Below are 6,176 nucleotides of genomic sequence, written 5' to 3'. Positions count from 1 at the left end.
GAACGCTACCTCGGAACTTAAGAAAAATTAACTTAAAAATTAAAGGCCTAAATATAAGAGCTAAAACTATAAAACTCTTAGGAGAAAAAGGCACATATTTTCCAGTTGGATTAGGAGATGGCTTTTTTCCCACTCTGCTTTGTTTTGTTTTATTAATCCTCACCCAAGGATTTTTTCATTGATTTTTAGAGAGAATGGAAGAGAGGGAGGGGAAGAGAGACGGAGACAGAGACAGAGAAAGAAACATCTGTGACAGAGACACATAGATTGGTTGCCTCCCGCACTCACCCCTATGGGGGACTGGACCAAACTTGCAACCCAAGTACATGCCCTTGACCAAAATTGAACCCGAGACACTTCAATGCGCAGGCAGACGCTCTACTACTGATCCACCCCAGCCAGGGCTAGGGGATGGCTTTTATTTTTTTATGTTTTAATTTACCTTTATTGTTGAAAGTGTTATAAATGTCCCCTTTTCCCCTCCATTGATCTGCTCCACCCTGCACCACCACCCTCTCCAGGCCTTCACCACACTATTGTCTGTTCCAGGGGTTATGCATGTATGCACATAAATTCTTACATTAATCTCTACCCACCTACCCACCCCCGCCTTCCTTCTGAGATTTGTCAGTCTTCCATGCATCTATGTCTCTGGATCTATTTTGTTCATCAGTTTATTTTGTTCCTTAGATTCCACATATGAGTAAGATCATGTGATTTCACAGTGCATAGTATTTCATGGTGTAAATGTCTGAGAAGGTGCTTGATAGGATTTCAGTCCTCTTGAACTTGAAGAGACTTGTTTTGTGTCCTAACATGTGGTTTATCTTTGAGAATGTCCCATGTGCAGTTGAGAAGAATGTATATTCTGCAGCTTTGGGGTGAAATGTTCTGTAAATGTCAGTTAAATCCATCTGATCTAATGTGTCATTTAGAGTCACTGTTTCCTTGTTGATTTTTTTGTCTGGAAGATCTATCCAGTAAAGTCAGTGGGTGTTAAAATCTAGGGGATGGCTTTTGGATGTGACACAGCAATCAAATGAAAATAAATTGGACTTCATTGAAATTAAAAACGTTTGTCTTACCCAGCCGGAGTGGTTCAGCTGTTGAGTAACAACCTATGATCCAGGAGATCGTGGTTGGATTTCTGGTCAGGGCATGTGCCTGGGTTGTGGGCTCGATTCCCAGCAGGGGACATGCAGGAGGCAGCCAATCAATGATTCTCTCTCATTGGTGTTTCTATCTCTCTCTCCCTCTCCCTCCCTCTCTCTGAAATCAGTAAATTAAAAAAATTAAAATAAATAAAAAGTGTTGAAATTAAAACCCTCACAAAGTATTTACAGGGATATGAAATGCTTTGGAAAACATTCTGGAAGTTCCTCCAACTGTTAAACATAAAGTTAGCATGATCCAGCAATTCTACTCCTATATATATACACCCAAGAGAATTGATAACATATGTCCACTTAAAAACATGTACTCAAATATTCACAGCAGCATTATTCATAGTAGCAAAAGAGTGGAAACAACCCAAATGTCCATCAATTGACTAATGGAAAAACAAAAGTGGGGTATCCATACAATGGAATATCATTAGGCTAGAAAAAGGAATGTGGACAAAACTAGAAAACATGTTAAGTGAAAGGAGCCAGTCATAAAGTATCATTCCATTCATATGACATGTCCAGAATAGGAAAATTAGTAAGCTACTGCTCCAACCTTCTACTAGGGCTGGGGGTTAGGGAGGAAATGGAGAATAACCTCTAAGAGGCACAGGTTTTCTTTTGGGGTTGATGAAAATGCTCTAAAATAGATTGTGATGATGGTTGTGCATCTCTGTGAATATACTAAAAAACTAAAAATTGTACATTTTAAATAGGTGAACTGTATGATATGTTAATTATATATCAATAAAACTCTTACATAAAAAATATAAAATATAATGGCCCTGGGAAGAGCTGCTAATAATAAAATATTATTAATAGAGCATGTAGGACACTCACATCCAACTGAATAGCCATGAAAAGCTTACCAAAAAAATAAAATCCAAAGGGTAAGTAAAAATCAGCTAGAGTACCAGTTCTTAAACCTTTTGGTCCCATGACTCCATTAAACCTTTAAAAATTACTGAAGAGCTCAGAAGAGCTTTTGTTTTTGTGTTATTTCTATAGATATTTAACATATTAGAAATTAAAACTGAGAAAAAAATTTAAATATGTATTAATTTGTTAAAAAATAATAAGCCCTTGATGTGTATAAATAACATATTTGTATGAAAAATGACCATGTTGCCGGGTCTGGCGTGGCTCAGTGGTTGAGTATCGACCTATGATCCAGGAGATCGCGGTTCAATTCCCGGTCAGGGCACATGCCTGGGTTGTGGGCACGATCCCCAGTAGGGGACCGGCAGGAGGCAGCCGATCAATGACTCTGTCATCATTGATGTTTCTCTCTCCCTCTCCCTTTCTCTTTCTGAAATCAATAAAGATATATTTAAAAAAGAAAGAAAAATGACCATGTTTTTCAAATAACAAAAGAAAAAAACCCTAGAAGAATGGCAGTGTTTTTTGTTTTTGCAAATGTCTTTAATTTTTTAAATGCCTAGCTTGATAGAAGACAGCAGGGTAGCTGTATCCACTTTATTCAGTTGTTGCCATATTCCTTATAATTTGTTTATGTAAAGAAAATCCAGCCTCATACAGATAAATAATTGGGGGAGAAGGAAGGACTGTTTTAATAGCCTTTCAGATAATTGTGAATATTTTCTTTGATAGTACAGCCAAACATGACAAGTGGTAGTTTCTTTTCTTTTTTAATTTATCTTTTATGTTTAAAGTATTATAGATGTCCCCTTTTTTCCTCCATTGATCCTCAAGTGGTAGTTTGTTTATTGAAATGTGGAACTTCAAACCATATCAATGAAAGAAAAAGAGATTGGTAACTATCTAGGGAGCCTGTGGCACAGTAGGCTCTTTCAGCTACCATATATCCTGTTTACTATTTTTCCTTTGTATAGATAATACTCTTCCCATCCCCAAAGAGGACAACCCAAAGTTCCACCCAGTAAATATACCCAGCTCAAAGTCCAAGCTCTCCAGGTGATGTCCAGTTTTCTTCATCAGGCTCAGATATGGCACTTTATGGTCTAGTGACCTATGAACTAAAAAGAAAAACAATCTGCCCAGGCATACCCATACCCATAAATGCAACAATAACAGGAAAACTGTGAAATACATTCTCATTCAGAACAAGGAAGAACTGAAGACACAGTTCTCATGGGGATACAGCAATTCTGAAATCTGACACTCCTGTCCAAGTGACCATGTTGACACTTAGTTTCTCACCTAATGACTTCAAGATGGAATAGTTCAGGAAGGGAGAGAAAGAAAAAAGAAGAGAAAGGGAAGGGGGAAAAGAAAGAGGAAAATGAAAAGCTGAAAGCTTAGTTACTTTTTACTACTGAGGTCTAGAAGCAGTCAGCAAATTTTATCTGCAAGGCCCCAAATTTTAGACTCTATTCCTTTCTGTTGCTTCTTACAAACCCATACGGGAATTCTTTCCTGATCTCATCTCTTTCTTATAATATCTTGCCACACACTTCTAAAAATAACTTCTATTAAGTTTCTATTTTCTACTCCCTTCCCTCAGGGCTCAGTAGACACATGGTCTGCTGCTCAAGTAATCGCAGGCAACAGTTTTGCCAAATGTTTTGTCACTGCATCTTATGGTTTATCATCTTTTCACCCACTGATACTAGGTTTAGTCAGCCCACCAGCCCCTGCTATGTAAATGTCACATATTGTGTGTGTGTTTTTACAGTAGCATTCCACTTCAAGCAGTGAACAAAACAGATCAAGTCTCTTCTCTCATTGAGCTTACATTCTATAGGATTCTTCTAACTCTTCAGATGGTTTTATTTTAGGAAGGACAATGCTTGTTTTAACATGTACTCAGGATTCGTTGTGGGGGGTTTCCTTTGATTTTGAGAGTACGTTTATTAAAGCTGGGGACAATAGAACAAAGAAGTGCTTAGGTATAGAAGAAGCAACAGGAAAGAGTCTAGGCCGTGCTCTGTTTTGGCCCTCTAGAATCGTGATAGGAAAGAAGTGAGCTGCCCTGGCTGGGTAGCTCAGTTGGTTAGAGCATGGTCCTGATACACCTAGGTTGCAGGGTTACAGTAGTTGCAGATCTCAAGGAGCTGTTTTCTGTTCACAGACACATAAAACATCTTTAGTTATTTAACTCATAATGACTCTCAGACAAGACAAATCACACAGAGTCCCAGGATAAGCAAACAGAAAGACAAATGAACAAATAATAATAAAAAGAATAAAAAGACAGTCACATATTCTGCCTTCTACTACCTAGCCGTGATAAGATTCCCTGTGCCTGTCTAACTGCCATCTAACATACGCCAAATGGTCATATCATAAACAAACAAACAAATACGCCAGATTTCATGTTGTTGCCACCAGCAGTTGTACATAAATCAAAACCAGAACAACATCCAGACTTAGCCATTAACTAGAAACAGAACCAGAAACAGAGAAATATATTTAGTCAGTAAAGCTCTATTGCTACAGGAGAAGCAATTCAAGAGCCAGAAGATTATATCTAGGTGAAAAGAGCCCATTTAGTATTCCTCTCTGGCACTGCAGTCTACTCAATGCCAATAGGTAATTCATTTAGAAAGAAAATTTACTTGCAAAGAAAGTTATTAAAGAGGCCAGTTTTTTAAAGGCTTGCTCATCACAAAACAAAACAGGTCAAATAAACAAAACATCTTAAAAAGAAAAATACAAAGTTACCAAGGTTACCAAGTTAACAATTAGTTTGTCAATAAAAAATTTCAATTTTCTCATATAATTATCTTTTTTTTAAAAATCCTAACTCAAGGATATGTTTTTGTTGATTTGAGAGAGAGAGGAAGAGAGAAAGAGAAACATCAAGGTGAGAGAGAAACATCTATCCGTTGCCTCCGGTACACGCCCTGACTGGGGATCGAACCCACAACCTTTTGCTGCACTGGATGACACTCCAACCAAATGAGCCACCTGGCCAGGGCTCACATATAGATTATTTTACCTATAAAATAATCATATATATTATTTTATCTATAAAGCTTTTTTCTGTCTTCATATATCAGCACTGCAAAAGTCAGAGGTAGAGTTATTTCTCTTTGGGAGTCAATACTTTACAGAAAGACTCAAGGTTTCATATAATTTGGGTTCTAGAACTAGACTCTAGTTTTGTTGTCTTTTAAAAAATATGTATCTTTATTGATTTCAGAGAGAGGATGGGAAAGGGAGAGGTAGAAACATCAATGATAAGTTATTGATTGGCTGCTTCCTGTATGCTCCCTACTGGGTACTGAGCCTTCAACCTGGGACTCTGCCCTGACCAGGAATCAAACCTCCATCTCCTGGAACATGCGTGAACGCTCAACCCCTGAGCCACGCCATCCAGGCATTGTTGTGTCTTGTTTTTGCTCCTCAAGGTACAAAGTGGTGTGTGTGTTCCCTGTCTGTAGGATGTGATGTGCGTGTTTACCCTTAGTGGAAGCAGGCAGTGTCAATTTTGTTCCACATTTCTTTAGTTTCTTTCTTGATATCTCCCTCCTCTTGTCTATTTGAATTATTGTCTTCATTTCATTATATGGGCATTGTGCAAAGACAACTTCTAGGAAATGCCACAGCAAAGAAGTTTCTCATTAATAGTTTCACTTCTCTTTGTGTAAAGGTTGTAAGCTTCAGACACAAGGAGAAGAACCTGACTTTTTGCAGATATTTATTCATTAATCACTTAATGAGATCCTACTTCATGACCAGCACATAATGCCCTATATGGATTCAAGTAAATGCAAGATACAGATTCCATTCTCTAGCAGATGGCACTTCCGTTGAGACTAGGCCAAAGGAAAAAAAAAAAAGGCATCAAGTTATATAACACTATAAGAGATATAGTGTTTCCAATTTATCCGTGCCCCACCCCCCTTTCCAAATCAAGCCGTTTTGGTTTCCCTTGCTTCCCTGACCACACGGATCCTATGGCATTATCAGTCGTGTTCTTGTCTGTACCCTAGATTTCCCCATCCCTTGATTCTCCACTCCCCCCACTTGTTTTAAAACAATCCTTGGGTGAGGATTGTTTTAAGAAAGATAATTATATGAGAAAAC

Source organism: Miniopterus schreibersii (genome assembly GCF_964146895.1).
Source record: "Miniopterus schreibersii genome assembly, chromosome: 7".
Taxonomy (NCBI): Eukaryota; Metazoa; Chordata; class Mammalia; order Chiroptera; family Miniopteridae; genus Miniopterus; species Miniopterus schreibersii.
Note: the sequence above shows the minus strand (reverse complement) of the source record.